Consider the following 19,105-nt stretch of genomic DNA (forward strand, 5'->3'; position numbering starts at 1 on the left):
AGTGGAAACAGAGAGGAGAGATAACCTGAAACTGATTCTCAGGCTGCATAGTATCAGGGTTTACGTTACTTAGCTCATGAAATCTTAAATCACAGACCTCAGTCAAACTGCCCAATATTCACAGCTTTGTGGGGCAGTGAATATAGGAGAGGAACATCGGTACACACTTTGATTTCTTATGATGAATGCCTCTTTACAGGAATAAATGGGTGAACCAGGTAGTAGATGTGTATGGTATGTATGGGTAGAAAGCTAAAAGAATGTTAGGAATCAATGGATGACTAGCTAGATGGATGTATACTGCTGCACATACTGAGATAGTGTGCTGACTACAAAACTATTTCAGGAGAAACTGGGAAGTTTCTCATACAGTGATCTGAAGTTCTGCCCTTTGTGTCAGCTTAACAAAAACAAAATAAAAAAAGGAGATATCTCAATTAAAGGCCACAGCAGCTTTAAAGGAAATGTGCTGATTTCAGTAAAAGCAGCTGAAATACTCTCTACCATGTGGAGGAGGGTTTTGGCATGAATCCTGCAGCCTGTGGGAAGAGAGTGCCGTCAAACTTTGCACCTCCACAGAAAGATAAAATAAAGTGTAGTTTAAGCATTTAAAAAACACACTACTCTTCTTATTTTTCACATTTAAAGAGGTGCTGACAGGTATGGAGCATCACAGAGAAAAGTCTTACCAGCACAATCAGTGCTAAGTGGTTGTGCTTTTTATTTACATTTCCTTCATTCTCTTCTTTCTTTTCCTTGCAAAAGACTAAATTGATTACCAGATTTTTTTTCTGATAAGCTCCATCTTTCGCTACAAAATCGAGATAGGAGTTCATGCCTTGATTTTAAAATATTTTTTTGCTGCAACTGTGGAGTCATCACTCTTCTTTGGTAAGACTTTCAATTTTTACTTTAATGAAATATGTCTTGTTATATCAGAGGTGAAGAAAAATCAGTCCTAATTTTAGCCAGGTACGTTGAGCCCAACAGATGAAAAATATGAGCTTTGAACAGACTTGTGAATTCCCCTGAAAACTTTCTAACTTACATATTCTCTGTCACATTCAAATTTTAGAGTACAATTTCAGCCTTCTTCACTGAATTATGTACTTTAAATCATTTGAATTGGTTCATCTTTAATAAGCATCATTATTTCTACTACATGCCTAGGAAACTAAATTCTTTTGAACATAAAAAGGTACCTTTTAGTGTTTTCAGATAATTCAATCCTGGTAAAGGTTTCACAAAATCACAGAGTGGTTGAGGTTGGAAGGCACCTCTGGAGGTCATCTTGTCCAACCCACCTCCTCAAACAGGGCTACCTAAAGCAGGTTGGCCAGGACCATCTCCAAATGGCTTTTGAATATCTCCAGAGATGGAGACATCACCACCTCCCTGGGTAACCTGTGCCAGTGCCTGATCACCCTCACAGTCAAAGTGAGTTTCCTGATGTTCAAAGGGAACCTCCTGAGTTTCAGTTTGTGCCTGTCGCCTGGGCACCACTGAGGCTCTCTCTTCTTTGCACCCTCACTTCAGGTATTTATATACATTGATAAGATCTCCTCAAGAGCCTTCTTGTCTCAGGCTGAGCAGTCCTAGCTCTCTCAGTCTCTCCTCACAGAGGAGATGCTCCAGGCCCTTAATTGTCTTTGTGACTGTTTGCTGGACAGCAGTTTGGACCCCTCCACAACAGACTTGGCTCTTTCTGCTGCACATAGTCTTTCATCATTACCTCAGCAGGCCTTGCCCCCCCATTTCCCACTCTCCCTCTTATGCTATGTTCCACATCACACATGCTTGATATCATGGTATAAAACCCATGCATTTGGTATGCCATAATGTTTCAGGCACTTTGGATTGATAAATCACAGATGCAAATAGAATTATCCCAAAGGTGTACACACAGAGGACTCATGAATATATGGGGCTCATAGTAGGTGAAAAAATAAGCTGAGGTTTCTCCAAAAGCTGGCCGTGCTGTGCAGTAAGGATAAGAGCCAGTCTACAGTACTATGCCTGGCTGCTCAGGATAGCTCCCTGAGACAGGTGCCTTTAGCGATGTAGGCATAGCTTGAATGGAAAAAGTAGTCCTCAGGGATGTTAAATCAGAGCATGACCTTTCAGCAGATGGCAGATTTTTTTATAGCTGAGCTCTGTGTCACACAGGAGTAGAAAAACTCGGCTATTGCTTGTGCTGAGAACTGCTAAAGCTTCACCATCAGCGAGCCCCTCTGTGGCAGAGTAAGTGAAGGTCAGATTTCCGTACTGTGTCAGCTCTGGGACAAGGTCACAGTTCCATTTCTGTGCCACTGAATTTCCCACGGTGCAGCAACAATATTTGGAGGTCCTACATAAATACAGGCAGTAGAAGGTTGAAAGAAACTTGCAGATGCTGAAGTGGACATTAAAATGTAAATAGCAAGAGAGAGCAGTTTGTGTAAGATGAGGCTGAAAAATATATATGATGATTATAGAAACTGATGTAATGAAACATGACAGGGTGGGGCCCCAGGGCTGAAATAAACTAGATTCCACTCTTTAAACTACATTATTCAGGAGCAAAGATATGGAAAATGGGAAAAGTAATGCAGTAATAAAAATGTTTTGGAAAGTGAGACAGGGTGAACTAACAGTCTTTTACCCCACATGAATTTCCTGCCAAGATCTTTGAATATGAGTTTTATCTTGGCCTTGTTTATTTCAAACTTGTTTAAATTTTGAAAGGATTTGTGGTTTCTTTTTTTTTTCTTTTTCTTTTAACTGAGTAGAATATGTAAATAACCCCAACAAAGAAGAAATTATCATCAGCTGAATCATATATGGAGAACTTGTATTACAATGTGATCTGAGTGCTTGCATTCCCTTCAAGCCCCTTTGCAATCCACCCATGGATAAGTGTGTACCTTCATGCACAATCATGCAGACATGTTTCTACTTAGATGTTTCAGCAGACACAGCAGCAGCCTGAGAGCAGGGAAAGCAATGCAGAGGTCTGCCCTCGCATGGGACAAGGACATGTGCCCTACTGACCAGGGCTTACCACCAACATCGGCAAGGGTCCAGTCCCTCCACCTCACTGCTCCTTCTGCTTTGCTCTATAAACTTATGCTTTTGTGATCACAGATGTGTTATATTTATGACAGATCTGCTTATAAGCATGGCTGTGTTTATTATACGGCCCAAATTTGCTGCCATGGAAAGGACTTAAAAGCTGGTCTGGCCTACAGCCCGGTAATGAGTTGCATCAATCAGTTTCAATAACACTCTGGAATCAAATACACGGCTCTCAGCATGCAGGGCCAGCATTAGTGTGTTTATACACCCATGAAAGAGGTACAGGCCTTTTTATTTTATTGACTGGGAAACTGAGTCAAAAGACATCAGCAGCCTGATTCTGTTGCCATGGAAGTTGATAGCAAAAATCCCTTTTACAGTCACAGAAATGAAAGGTTGAGTGAGAATTGATACATCTCAGTAGAAATGCCAAATCTGTTGGCTCCCAAGCTTTTACAATTAAGCCTATCTTTTGTTTCATTCCCTGTTAGGCACCAATGGTCTGTCATGTTCAGTACTTTCTCTTGCACATCTGTGATGCTTCAGAAGCAAGTGACTCTTTTATCTGTAATGAACTGATAAAGATTTGCAATCCTGTATATTGGAGGAAAGGAGGTAGAAGTGGTCTTCTTTAGTGAACAGGATTTACTCTGGAGGAAGAATTTAGGTTAACTTAGTATAGGCAGGCATTATTTGACACATATTACTGATGATAGAGATATTAAACTTCTAAAATCTGACTTCTCTAAATTCTAAAAAGATGGTGTATTGGATATATATTCAGTTACTGATATTCAGCACAAAAGGTCAGACAGCACTGTGTGGAAAAAAATGTGCCTTCCTTGGATTAGCAGTACTGTTCTTTAATTTATTGAAATCACACATGAATCAAAAATTATAGGTAAAATTAAAGGAGTGAGAAGTCATCACTCTGCAGTAGCCCTCTTCATCAACAAGTTGCCATCTGAACATAAAAGGACTCTGCTGTGTCAGAGCAGATTAAACCCTTTGCTCTTTTTCCTCTTTTGTTCCAAGTACAGTGCCGGTACTGTGCATCCAGCTGTTTGAACAGAGAGGATTAACCTTCTCCTGGGGCCAGTTACACAGCCCAGCTATCTGCTGTCACTGCAGAGCTGCCAAGGAGCCCAGCCAGGGACACATGTGGCAGGGTCCTGCTCTAATAAGCATCCATGTTTCAGCTGAGGGCTCCTGCTGGTTCCCAAGATGTGGGTTTGGGTAGCACACACCAGCTGTTCTGCTCTCGTGATGATTTCTGGCTGCTGAGGCTCAAGGCTGGTCACTCCGCCCTGGCAGCCCAGATGAGGAAGCCACAGATCCAGGTGTGTTGAGGTCAGGTTGTCTTTCACGGGGCTCTGTGCATCAGCCTCACTATGGGTCAAAAGATGAACATATGAACGCTGCTACCTGGGGCTCTACCAAAATTCTGAGCATTGCTGAGGCCCTGGATCTTCAGTCTCTGTTCCTAACTATGGGATCTTTCAGGTTGGTGCTCTAATGGGCCTCAAACACCAGTGGTTTGAGCCCCAGCTTATACATGATGATTATCCCCACCACACTTCCTATGTCAGTGGTAGAAACACGGCAATGATAAAGGAAGAGTGATTGCAGTCACTGCTGTAATCTTTGTATGTCTGATCAAAATTCACTTGCTCTTCCTATTTGTACAAGGCACTGAAATACAGTAACACAGAACATCTGAACAAATGTTTACTAGACTAGCCACCGGTAAATGTGCAAGCAAGAAACTTTCAACTGTTCGGGGAGCCATCCTCACCTGACAAATACATGGACAGGAGGTGGACATTTCTGGAGGTTTACTGCCTGGGTGAACCTCCCAAATCCATAAAGAGTGTTTGGTTGAAAAATCAAGGAGAGGCAGTGAACAACGTTTTCCTTTCTCACTGTCCCTGCAGCGGTGCACCCCAGGACCAGAGGTCATAAGTTGTCACAAAAATCAGTGTAGTTTTCATTCTGTTGGCTGCAGATGGACATTTTTTAGTCAAACATTTATTCTTTGACTTTTCTTTTGAGTGCTGAGGGAGGATGGAGAGTGGGGAGAAGGGCAAGGGAAATAATGCACTGAAAAATGTCTATTTAATTGTGGGAAGAAGTCCTTGAAAATTAAAAGGCAGTATTGAAAGTGGTCGATTTTAGGAAAATGACCTTGTTACTTTGGAAATATTTCCCAGCTACATTTCATATTGTATCAGGATATGGTGAAGCATGACTACAATACAAGTTTGCAAATAATACCTTGAACTGCAGCCACACCTGTAATGGTGAATGCTAACACATTTTGAAGGGGGTGTTAAACTTTAAACCTATTTGTAACCATTAGAGAGCCAACTGAAACATAACAGAAGACTGCTCCCAAATCTGCTTGCAGTGAGCTGCTTCTGCAGCTTCCCCAGAAGACTCTGTCAGGTGGAAGTTTTGGGTCTGACTGAGTTGTTCTCGTTTTCTTAATTATGGCAATGATTGCAAAAATCACTTTAAATAAGAAATCAGGAGTCACCTGCATGCTTATATTTGTGTTTTTCCATGTGCACTTGCTGACCCAGATCTCTATTTTTTCAGTGCTTTTCCCATGCATAGTAATAACAGGATGCTCATGTTCATTTCTGACATGTTTGAAAACTGGAAGATGCTCGTCCATGGTAATCTAAGCATAATGGAGCTGTCAAGCATGGGTTTGCAGTCATTTCTCTTAACACTGTAAGAAAGAATGCCCCACTGAGAATACGGGGATTGTACGTATCAGCGCCCATAAAATATGCTGATTATTTTCCCACTGAAGAAGAGAAGTGCTAGTAAAAAAAAAGAGATTCTTTATTAGAATCTGCACCAGAGGATTTTAAAGGGATTCTGTCTCAGTTACCCTGCAATCATAAATTAAGACTATGGATACCATGAAATATTCAATCAATCTGTTGACCAAAGGTTATTGATATGTAGGGCGAGGATTACTGTTATTTCTTTAGAGCTGAAAGCTGTTATATATCTAGTGATGACAGCAGTTACATAAAAAGAAAAGGCAAAGAGGAAAAAAAAAAAAAAAAAAAAAAAAAAAGAGATGAAGGCAAACCAAAACAGATACGACCAATCTTTCGAAACTGATGGGAATATTGTCTTTCCGATACTTGAATTATGCATTATGAACACTTCATCTGATGCATTTAGCCCACACTCCCATTTTTAATTTCTGAATCATGGCAAAACAGTCTCATATTTCACATTATTCGCAGATAACCTAAAACCACAATATTAAAGTTTTGCTAGAAGCTCCTAAACTTCTGGATCTTTACACCGCTACTAACTCTACTATCAACATATGCATCCAGAATGAAGAAAAGGACTTTTTCTTAATGTGCCAGGCATCCAAGCAGTCAAATTCACTAAGGGTTATCTCACATGCAACTACTGGCTTGTGGAACATGACTGAGGAAGCACTTTCACAAAAAACACTTGCCCATGGTTCTGTTAGACTGGCTGTGAACTGCAACAGTTAGACAGCCACCCACCTTTCTGGCCTTGCTGCAGCCTATTGCCTCAACTGTTTCATTACCTATATAAAATTTTGATAACAGAAAAATAGTCCCAGCTGTTACAAAAGTGTTCTCCCTGGTTTGAAAATGGAATGTTTTTGTATAAAAACCAGGTACATCCTGCTGCCAGGCTCTGGTTCAGAAGTAAAGAATCATGCCAGTGGCACAGATGGGGCTGGACAAATTCAGAATGTACATGGATGGTTATTTGTAACTTAGTATGGTTTAATGCCAATATCATATGAATAGGTACACGGATCAGAATAGAATTATCACTTCCCACATTTGTGAGGTCTGACACCACATTTTTAAAATCTAGCCTAAAATAATGCTGATTGAATTTTTGATGTGGAGCTCCCAATTACTTGCCTAGAATATGATTGCCACGTTATCATTTCACTTTCTTCTTCTTAAGGTGCTTTGCTCTACATCAGATGAGTACCAAGTACATAACGCTTATCTGAAAACGTGGCATTTGAAAAAGAATGGACTTAATGTTCAACATGACTAGAGTTCTGGGCAGTTTCTGAGTGAACCAATTATCGTGGTAGAATCCTTCTCACAGTATTTGTGCTTCTTCTGGGTTACAGTAGAAACCAGAAGTTCTCAGAGGTGGGGGGGAAATATCCATACATCATTGTGACTGACCATGCTGACAGTGCTGATTGAATCTATCAGGACTTGAGTAGGGAAAGTACCCAGACATAGAAGGCAACAGAATATAATTGTATACCTTGAGTTTTGTTTGGATTTACGTGCTCTGCTGAGCTGTACATTTGCTGTACAAATGGAGTTCCTATCTCTCTTGTCCTTGTGTTGTACTCGGTAGGATTCCAGACAAGGGCCTATCGATTATGTTTTAAAATCACCATGATATTATGAAGAGCAAATAATAAGACAGAGTTATAATCATAATTAAAAACCTATTTTTTTCCTTGAAGTACTTTAGTTTAAATTCAGTTGAGCTACACAGAGCTCAGTTGGGCCTATTATTTCCTATTAGATTTTCTGGCAGAGCTAGGATGTCATACAAACACTTGAAAACTGAAAAGAACACAATTACTACATGCCAGTTCTGTGTTCTAGAGACAATTGGGCCAATCATTCTGAGTCAAGCCTGTAACTAAGCACAGTAAAAGCAAAAGAACTGCAATGAAAACCTAGCAGTTAATTTACTATGTAGAAGTAAAAAGCAGCCAAGCTTATAAGTCTTCCTCAAATTTACTATCAAACAAAAATGACATGTACTGTACTGGAACGAACTGGAAGTACAAGAGCTGTATCAGGTCAACACTGCAAGACTTGCAGAGGACATGTGTGTTGAACAGGTATTTGAGGGTAGACACCAGCAGAAATCCTCTCTGTATACACACATTTTTTGTACATTATGCATGTGTTTGTTTACAATGCATGTATATACATGTACCTATACACATATATACAAGTGTTTATATAGGTGCATATTCTGAGTTCTTTGTCTTCGAGCATTTTATACCTTGCTGACTTACTCCAATGAATTCACAAGCTCTGAGAGCAGAAGCAGGGCAGGAAGAAGCAAATTTATTACAATGCTCTCTGATTTCTGTGCAGTTTCTTGTGGCTGTGAATACAGTCATCAGAACAAAAGTCTGCCTGAATTCATGACACGTGTTGCTGCTGACTGCAGCAAAAACCAACCCTTGAGTGACTGCCAGCAAGACTAAGCATGGGATGAGCTTCCTGCCTGTACCTAAAAGGTTTTCATTATCAAATGTCTTCATTTAATTAAAACAAGGGGGGGAGAGCAAAAGGTCTAACTAATAAAGTAGCTGCATCCCCCTGTGCTTCCAGCAAGCCCAGCTGCTCACACAGACAAGCATAAATTCCAAACCAATTTTTCATTAACAAAATTTTCCATTCCAGCTCCACTGATGTAGAGGTTTCCACTTTCAGGCCCCTTACTGTGTTGCAGAGCTTATTATTAGTTATTATTCATCTGTCCTCAATTCAGTGATCGGATCAGTCTGTTGCTGCTTTAGGAGGCAGAGATTCTAGCCAAGCTTACTGAGAGAAAAATATACAGCAGGCAAACAGAACCATTGCATGAAGTGCTTTTCCTGTGGGCTGCCAACCTCACCCTGACATCCTGCAGATCAGGAATAATTTTCAATCAAAAAAGACAGGCCCATTGCAGATGAAGCCTGAGACATACAGAATGCAAAGTCACACCGTCCTCATCCTTAGCTGAGCTGATCCTGAACACTTTTCAAAGACACAGGTGACTGCAAAGTACAAAGTAACACCCCATCAGAATTTCCACTAACATCCTTCATAATTTTTCCTCTCACAGTGCAAGCAGCTAAGAAGGTGTGAACAGGAATATTTAGTTCTCAGCAAGGCAGAGGGGAACTGTCCCAGCAACCATTACTTGCTGGTATGGAAAGGCTAGACTGCTGGCAACACTGAAAATGAAGAAAGAAAGAGAGACACATGTGTCAGTCTTGCATATATACTGATTCCAGCCAGGTGTGCTTTACAGTGAATAAGAAACCTCACTCCTCAAGCAGGTAATCTCTGCTCAGCTTTTCAGGGCTTGAACAAGCTTAGGTCCATGTGTCTGCTGTTTCTGCTACAAGGAATGCCCTTTGCAGAAATAAAAAGGAGAAGGCTGAGGTGGAAATTGTCACAGAAGTGTGATGCACAACTGCTTTTAGGAGGAAGTTTCCTGAGGTTCTGCCTGGCCTTGGGAACAGGGTCGTGTCTGCTCCCTTTCATCTCTCCTTCCTGGAGAGCTGTTCAAAACACCCCACGTGAAACAGTGTGACTTCCAAGGCAGCCAGCTGGGAAGCTGGGCTGCAGTCTGAAACAGGAGCCAGACGCAGGTGACATGCAGATAGAAGGTCCTATCTTGTGTAGTCCGGCTGATCTGGCAGTGCCCATGCAAAGTGTGGAAGCGCGCCCCTGCCTGAACTGCCTCTAGCTGTACATTTTGTGATCCAGAAGCGCAAAGACCTAACAACAGCAGAACCATACCCTCAGTCTACATCTGGGTAAAACCAGACAGAATAGATAGATGAGTAAAAGTATACTCAGGTCACTAAACATGATTAGATTAATGAGGTGCAAACACAATTTTATACTTCTGAATGCCTAAAACATGCCTAGTTAAATGTCTGTATGCTAAACACTACGCCTTTTCCAGGTACTTGCTGAGCGCAGAGATTTGGACTAAATATCAAAAGTAAAAATAATCAGGGGTAACCTGCAGGCCTGACAGAGCAAGTAATGGACATAATCAGTCTGCATTTTTTGGCTTCACCAAGAGCCACTCAAACTAGACAAGGACATCCATTTGAGAACATTAATAAGTTTTGACGTGTCAGCCACAGATCGGTGATCACAACCGTGCTGATCCATGTTGGCTCACACATCATCATTAATCTACCCTACTGTTTATTTATTGGATTATAAAATAACTTATAAACTTAAATGACTTGTATTCCCACATCTTGAAAAACTGTCCACTTCTGGTCCTTTCAGCTGGAAAGGGTATTTATCAAAGCCAGGAATTGTTCAAAGAAGGACAACAGGAATGACTGAAGGGATGGCATGGCTGCACTAACGGAAAACACTAACATTTGAGCCTGGAAATAGTGAGCACAAGCCTCCAGAACAACCCCTCATCATATTTGACAATACATACCCATGTCTCAGTTCTACTGGAAGCCTTAGCACTTGGCTTAGCATCCCTCACTTTAAATGTAAAAAGAAACTTACACTGAAGTTCAAATGTGTGGCCTGAAATGCCTTGTTATGAGGAACTGAGCAGAAAAACCCAGGCAAAAACTCCTGTATGTGGGAGGTAGATATGAAAGTAATTCTCTGCTGTTTTCAGCCAAGGGAGAGCTGGGTACCTGCTACTTTGCAAACCCACAGATTTCTGAGATTATCCTTTGATGAGCAGACGTTTTCTTTAAATAGCATGCTGGAAATTAACAGTTCTCAGAAAACTCTTTTGACAAAGTCCCTGATAAAGTTTCTTTCTTAACCCTTGAGCTGCTGACTTGGAGTGATTAATATAGTGATAGGAAAGGGAGGGCCTGATATAATGATTTCCCCTATGGTTAATAACCTCACGTGGCAATGTAAGAGTGGGAGATAGTATGCTTGTGATGTGGGAGACAGTGGATAAATTTTGAGCTCAGAGGCATCTTGCTATAGCTATTTTCTCTGTTCCAAGGCAAATTTCAGGATGTTTTAAATTTTTTGCTGTCCTGAATTATGACAAGTGCAACATATGCCTGTGAAAGAAAATTCAGGACAAAATCTTGTTTTTATTCAGTCCTGCTCACAATGAATTCATTTAAATGTTGAAACAAAAAGGAGTATTCAGTTATGTAGTTCACAAAATCTCACATAATTTGACAAGTTTGTTTTCACTACCTGTTTTAAAATCTTAAATTCTTCAGAAAGAACCTTTTCTGGAAAACAAGTATTAATATTTCCCTATGAAAAGGGAAAATTGTTTCATTGAAAATGATGTGCTACAATGGAGAAGAGGCTAAAATTCCAATTTTTGAATGAAAGCATTTCATATTCTTGCAAACCAAAGCACAGTCATCACTTCCACTGTAAGAGGCAAGACCTCTACATGTTAATCAGCGTAATCCCATATCTTTCAATGAAGCAGTGTGAATAATGTTGACAGCAAATCACAGCCCTGGTATTTAAAGCAGAATTTCCTGCCACAAGTAGATCAGACCTTGGCTCTATCAACATATTTTCTGTGTCTCCTTACACTTTTTCCGCATCAGCCATTGCTATACATCTTAGTCCTGAACTGTAATCACCATGGATTTCATCACAACATAGGTGCTGCTGATTCTTCTCAATGTGTTGCATAACAATATTTATCACTTTCTTGAATCAAAATGCAGTTTAGACTTTAAAAAAAATTCCACGGGCACTTACCCTGCCTGATGAAGATCCATACCTCATCTTCCGTAGAGTAGTGTTTTCACAATGTTTTTCATTCACAAATAAATACAACCTAGGCTAAGCTTTGTTCCTTTATTCCTTTTATTTCCTCCTGTTTTATTTGTTTGCTCACTTGCATGACTGTGGGTGAGAGCACCTTTGTTTTTTATCTTTAATTTTTCCTCTGTGATCATCTCATGGACCACTTTCCAATGTCCATGTCTCACAGACTGCCACCACTCCATAACCTCCAAGACAAGAGTCACTGATGTGTAACACTGCAGTGCTGTTATTTTTACCCCTGAGGACTGTATTTTCTGTGTTCTTTTTCATCAGGTTTTTCTTCATAAAAGTAAATCATCTAAGTCCAAGGTCTTTTGCCAGTGTTGTTTCACTGAGTTTTGGAGGATTTTACTGGCATAAATGGGAGCAGAACACTGTCTCTAATTGAGAGAGACAGGCAAGTCTATCTGTTCTCATAGAAAGGCAAACTGATGAAAAGCTGCCATCAAATAATGTGTACTGTCCAAAGTCTGGGCTGTGTCAATAATATCTGTTCTTCCAAAGCTGTTTCCTTTATTATTCTCTCCCATGTTCAACCACATACATTGTCAGTAGAAAAATGCTAGAATAGCATTCAGTATAAGAGAAAAATACAAAGGAATACCTTCTTGTAGCACAGTCATAGCATATTGCTAAGAACAGAAGGACCAGACTTCCTAAACGGGCTCTGCAGATGTCTTTGGCAGCTGCATTGCCAGAAGCTCTGAGGACCTGTTGGGTTTGCAGGCTTCAAGACAACCCTGGTGCGTATGTTCCTCAGGGCTTAGGCTGTGGAGGTGAAAGAGAGCAGAGGGGAGGGCAGTCATTTGCTTAGCTACATTTCAGCCCAGGTGCCGAAGGCTGTACTATGCTACCCTGCTCCCTGGATAATCTGTTCCTCAACATAAACATAGAAACTGAGGACTTCTGAAAGCCTTGGGAATTCATCTCTTGTTTTGGTATTTACAAGGACTCTGGCTGAATCCAGAGCCTTGGTTTCTCTGTGTAAGTGACGGATATGGATCTGGCTCCATTCCTCACACTATTGCATCTCAGCTCAGCTCCTGGGCTCTCTTGTGCTAGATTTTATGTTCTTTAATATCTCGTGTTTTGGCAATCACTATCCGTTGATATTTTCCCACCATATTCCCCAACAAGAAGCTTTCTTCAGGTTATTTTCTGTGCCTCTTAAATGTAAGCACTGGGATGGGGAAATTCAGTTTGCAATAGGTGTACGTTGGGGAGGTCTGGGACAGTCACAGCCAGCATCTGAAATAAAAAGAAACTCTGATGGAGAAAACTAGGCAAAAAATGGAAAACAAAAATTCTATGCACACTGTATGTAACACCAGTTGTACTGCAGCTGCAATTATCCTCAAGAGTACATTAAAAAGCTTGGGACATTGAATTACAAATACATAATTCAGGCCATTCTTGTAAGTGGGCCTCACTGTAATATTATGCATATTAATTCTCTCAAGTCTCATCACAGCTCCAGTTTATTGAAAATAGCTTGCTCTCTAGAAGCATAACTAGATGATATTTCTGTAGAAATATTTATTCAAGATGTATGTCTTTATTATATAGAGACAATCAAACAAAGACAGCATTTACTGAATTCACTAATTAAACTAGTAGAAGCAAAGGCTTTGTCTTTTCCATTGAAATCAGAGTCCTGGGAGCAGGACCTTTACTTGTTACTTATTACTTACCTGTCCAATGTCACAGTTGCTAGCAGCAATGTGTGCATCGCTGCTTCTCTCTTCTTACTCAAAAAGAGTCATTCATTAAACAGAATATATTGAAAATACACCGCAGATAGATGGTGCTGAGGTGTGCCTTTGTCAACAGCTTTTTAAAATGTGCATTGTTAGGGCCTCAAAGACCCGCTATGCTGAACTTTGCTATGGTACCTAAAGAAAAGTGTGAACCGTTGTTTCCATCTCCAGGAAAGAAAGAACATGGGAATGCAAGGTAATGATGTTCTTGAAGGCAGGGACACAGTGATGGTCAATTTGGCCTTCAGCCCAGGCTTCAGCTGCCCCTTTACACCAGTCAGGGCAGAGCCAATAAGAGTCAATCAGTTCCAGCTGTATCCTCCACTAGACCTCTTGTACATTATCTTTCAAAGTAACATAGAGAAAAATTATCATCTATTGTAATGTACCTTTGTTTGAATGAAGAGGACTGAGGAAAATTAATTTGTCAGGGTACTGAAGATAGAACAGAGAAACTTTAGGCAGTAAGTTTTGTTTCAATTAATAGCACAAACTCAACTCAGTAATATGAGACACCGCCTAAGCTCCTTTCTTCGCCTGCTGAGCTTCTTTGAGCTCCCAAATGAGCCAGGTTTAGAGGAAAAGACACAATCGAAGTATTTTTTTTTATAAAGTATTTTTTTTTATTTATTGCTTTAATATCTCTGCTAAGTATTTCACACTGTAAAAATTTAGAAAACCTTAGAAGATTTTGTTGTGAAGATCTTATTCTTTGGATGACAGACATGACAAACAAATGCAGAGCTGGTTTACTTTCCTGTCATGTGTGTAACCTCCCATTTTTCTCTTAGGCTTTTACCTATCCAACACAATAGACCTCCTTTTGAAGGCTGAATTTTTTATTACAAAGGACTGTACAAACTGAACAATAAATTATCTAAAGCACAGTGCATGCAATTGCAAAGCACCATTGCCAGCTATTTTGCAGTAAGCTAAGAAGGTCAAAGATGTTAAAGATTTATCTCAAGCTCACTTGAAATCTGTATCCTTTGTTTGCAAGAGTTTCAGCTCTTTAGCTCTAATTATGCAGCTCTTTACTTTTAAAATGCTTCATTATTTTCTTCGTATACACCACTTTGTGCTGTATTAAACACAAGGAAGCAGAGTTACACAGCAAAACTACAGTGACTAGTTTTAGTCTTGAGATACTTACATATTCAATGAGAATAAACTAATTATTTTCATCCTATCTGTAAATCTCTAGCTGTCTACCTGTCTGTCCATTTATCTGCTTGTCCATGTATCTCAGTTTCAGGTTGGACAAAATTTTTAATTAATTTCAAAATGGAATATACCATTTTTTTGGAAAATTACAGAGTAAGAATTTAGGAAAGTTATCTGTGTCTGCATGATTCACTGAAGTCAGTGTGAATTGGAAGATAATTTGGATACATCATAAGCTTCAGTATTTATAAATTAGCATACATATTGCAAGAACACAACTAATCTAAAAAACAAACAAAATGCATGCAGCTCTAATAAGAGGAAAAAAATTAAGTATTCCATTCTTACACTTCCACGGACAGCCCCGCTTGGTAATCTGAAATTCATGCCCCATGTTGCCTGATTAGTCCAGTTTAATATGATATTACAGTGATTTTGACATATCTTTTTCTCAGGTTAGTCACAGAAAACCAATAAAGCAAGTGAGTCCTTTACATGCTAAGAGCATTCCAGCTGCACCAAACAGAGCAGTCTCTTTTCATGAGATACATCTCTGTGCTTCATTAATTTTGTTAACAAACATGCATGTCTGTGGGGGAAAAGAGAGAGACTGAAAGAGAGTCAAGCAAATGGAAAGAGGAAAAAATGTTGCCATAGAATCTTAACACATCAAAGCTTTCAGGAAAAAGTCACATTGCTTTAGACTATCTAGGTTGTGTTGGGTTTTGGTTTTTTTTTCCTTTTCTGGTTCTAAAATTAGACACATTCATTTCAAAGGAGCCATCTGGCCAATCCTAAGGAAAGCGAGAGAGACCAGACCTGACATTCTCTGAAGCTCAGTCAACCTGAGGAAAAAAAAAAGTAATTTATCTTCTTTTTCCTTGTCTTTCTGATTTGAGGAACTAAATAAAGCAAAATGAGACAAGAGAAGCTCCTATTGTGAAGCATAATAGAGAATATCATTGCAGCTTTTCCCTAGATGATTCAAGGAACTTGTCCTACCAGCATCTATCTGCATTTATTTTATAACATAAAGGCAGCCAAGAGGTTAAATGTTTGATATAAGGATGTGATTCAGCAGGCTACCTCCATTCAGAAAAAAATACTGAAGAGCTTAAACTCTGCTGTGCTATTGGTTTCTCTGCTAGGTTTATACTCTTCTGAGCAGGAATCCTGGAGCCCAGTACTGACTTTATTTTTCAGATGTCCTAGCCAAGTACAGGAATGGCTTAACCGTAGCTATCTTAAGGATAAAGGAACAGTGAGGTAATTTATCATGTGTATTTCTGATGTGGACAGATTTTAGCATATTTTTGTACCAGGGCAATCTTTTTGCCCTCTTAGAGCAAAAAGGCATAATATTTTCATATTCACTCTTCCCTTTCCTGTTAAAGAATAACTCTGTGGTGAGTGTCCTTAAGTTCAGTGAACAACCTGTGGAATAAAATAACACTCCAATGGAGTCAAAGAAGGCAAACCAAACCCTCTAGAAGGAGGGAACTAAAGGGTGGAACAGAGGATGACAGGCAGCTACTCTACTGCAGAAAGCAATATGTAGGCTGGATATAGGAGACCATTTGTAGATGGGAGACCTGTCCAACTTCCATAGCTCCAGAAAGGGCAAGCAGGGAAGTTTTTTGCTAGGATTTTTTATAGCCAATTGGTCCAGCTTCTTGAGAACAGAGTTTACAGTGCTTGAGGGAAGGGATAAAATCAGAAAGCACAGAAAGTACCCCAATTGCTTTTTGTCCATTCAGTACTGGTGCTCATCAAATGGTAAATTGGTTGGTTTAGCTGGCATTGTGAAGTGTAGAATTACCTTTACTACCTAACCACAAAGGTAGCTATTGGTTAGGGACTTGTCAAGTCCTTACGTAAAACAAACCATATTAATTTCCTTAACTTCAGTAGCATTTCCACAGTTCTTCCCTGCACTGCAAGCTCTGTGTTTGCTTGTTTGTATTTTTCTCCATTTCTCTTTCTTTGGCCTCTCAATTGTTGATATTTTTCATTGAATCCTTCAAAACTTTAAATATTCCCTTTAAATCTCCCTACATATATTTCAAGCAGCTCCCTTCCAGCACAAATTATCTTCATTACCTCTGAATCCAGCCAGGCCCCTGATCCCTGCCCTTTAAAGTATCATTCCTGAACCACCAGTTTTGTTGAAATGCTTCAGTGAGCTGTGTATTATACTGTACAAAACTTATAAAATAAAATGTTCTTGGTTATCCTGTCTCCCTGGTTTAAGACACCAAACACTCACTCAAGTTCACAGGAGACATCTGCCTCATGCAATGTCTAACCTAAATAAGTTTAACTGTGCTCATCCTAGCTTCTGAACTGCTTGTGCTGGCTCCTCCATTTCTTTCTCCACAGAGCAGCTGGCTGCTGGGCTTAGGTACCATCAAAGACTTTGATTTTTGTGTTGTGTCAATGTACAATATTTCCTGCTTATCCAAGATTAATTTAATCTGCCATCATGCTGCCTAGATCTCCAATGACTTTAAGTACAGCAGGGGAATTCCAGAATCCTCTGAAGGCTATTAGCTGAAATAACCTTCTATCAATTTTCAATAACTTTCTGTTGACTTCTTTTGCTAGCTTAGTAATGCATTAAAAATCACTGGTCCCAATATTGACCTTCAGGGCACTTCTGTATCGACCATCTTTCAAGCTCAGAAACATTCATTTTATGGGTTCTTAGAATTTAACATACTACCTAATTTCCAACATTATCTAGCCTTCTTAGTCTATTGATATTATCTTTATTTTAAATCTATACCAGTATTTCCTGTACAGATGATCATCCTAATTGCTGAAATGTCCTGAGCTAGTTTTATCTATGTGTAGTTTTTAACCAGTTAAAGAAAAAACAGTAAAACTCATGGTAGTGCAAAATTACTATCATTATGAGTAAGATTACTTTTTTTTTTTTTTTTTTTGCTATGTTCAGTGGTTTGAATTGTAAGATCACAAAATATTTTAAGAAGGAAGTAAAATATTAAACATTCCAATTCACTGATCTGAAAACTAGTACATGTTGTACCTAAAACAGCATAGTTAGTGGCAGAACTCAGGCCTTCCAAATTCTAGTTGTCTCCCCACTGATGTGTGCTGCTTCTCTTGCTGGCATGTCACCAGTTACCCTGTTACAGAACCTCAGCTGATGTAAGGTATGATTTCTCATGCTTTCATACAATCACTTTGCATTGGGGAGTGCCGAAAGACAGTGCAAAGGCATGGTGTGGTGTGCACAAAGAAAAGGTAACTCACTCATGTGTTGGCTTAGAAGGCACTCAGCTACTGTTTATGGTGAGGCTGAACGGGCGGGAAACACCAGAAATAATAGGAGATGAAAAAAGTGGATTTTATTTTTTTTTTAAAAAAAAAAAATCACAATGAAGTAATTTTATGTAGCTATGGGTAAGAGTTTGATTTGGTATAAGTGTGAAAGAAAGTGAAATTAGCTGGATGGTTAGAGTGGATTTGGAAATGAATGAATGACCTCTGGAAGTAAAATTGCAATTCACACAAAATGAACACTTCCATTTTCTTGTTTCAAAAGGTTTCTCATGATAGAATGTTTTGCAGAGAACAATTGTATTCAAGAAAATCCATACGTCTTCGAGAAAAAAAAAAGGTGTGTAGAAAATGGGTGAAAGAGGAGAGAAAAAAAAGAGTTTATAGGAATTAAACACATTTAGCTGTATAAAAAGCAGCACATATAAGATCCTGTTCCAATTTCTAGACCCATCAGATAGCTCACCAGGGCCATTTAGAGTCCCACACACGTACTTTTATCACCACAGCTGGAGGAGAAGTGATTGGTACTAACTAGAGGCCATGTGGCATCCATTTAGGCAGTTCCGATCCCAGGAGAGAAAATGGTTTCTGTTCAGTGATCAGTGTTTTTTCCCAATGATGTACAAACGGATCCTTCATTTGATTCTTAGGTGAAAATTGTGTTCCAAACTACTAATTAATTCTGTAAGATGTTTTTGGTTTGTTTAGTTGTTCCCACCTCCTCCTGTCAGCTGAGATTGCAGGGTCAGAACTGTGATAGTTTCCCAGGGATGAGGGTGAGGCTCATTATTTTGGGAAGTGGCCAGGACCCATGGTGGCTAATAGAGAGACAGGATCACTCTAATGGTTTTTAAAGCCTAATTATGGAGACAGGTATCACAAGATCTCCTGTTTACCTTGCTTTTTGTATTTTCATGCAAAATGACTCAAACTATTGCATACCTACACAGTTTCTTTGGAGCTCAGTAAGGAAAACATGGAGGTAGGAGGCTGTCTGGGATGTCTAGAACTCACTTGTCCCACTCCCTGAACTGTTTGACCTTGTAAGAATGGTAAGTTTAGCCCATTTCTAAAGCAATGAGATGTTAGGACTCTGGGCTGAGACTGCTTTTTAGAGTAGATTTGCATAGTAATATACGTGATGGTCACAGTGTCTGGTTTTGATGCAGAATCAGAAGTGTGGTTAATTTGACATCGCTTAGGAGACCTGTTCCACCAAGCAGAGAGGATATGCATTAG

General features: G+C 39.6%; 1 long non-coding RNA gene across 8 annotated transcripts in view; it reads right to left on the reverse strand.

The window, feature by feature from the left end:
- Window positions 1–2,814: 2,814 nt before the first annotated feature.
- Window positions 2,815–19,105, reverse strand: part of LOC114012538 (uncharacterized) — a 57,315-nt gene continuing 41,024 nt past the window's right edge. For 6 of the 8 annotated variants that reach the window (XR_008749278.1, XR_008749279.1, XR_008749280.1 and 3 more), the window contains 2 exons: window positions 11,571–15,405; window positions 2,815–4,443 (listed from right to left, as the gene is read on the reverse strand). This is a non-coding gene — a long non-coding RNA (uncharacterized LOC114012538). The remainder of the gene's footprint in view (window positions 4,444–11,570; window positions 15,406–19,105) is intronic. The other 2 variants (XR_008749282.1, XR_008749281.1) reach the window with 2 other exon arrangements.

The sequence above is a fragment of the Falco peregrinus genome, chromosome 11 (genome assembly GCF_023634155.1).
Source record: "Falco peregrinus isolate bFalPer1 chromosome 11, bFalPer1.pri, whole genome shotgun sequence".
Classification (NCBI taxonomy): Eukaryota; Metazoa; Chordata; class Aves; order Falconiformes; family Falconidae; genus Falco; species Falco peregrinus.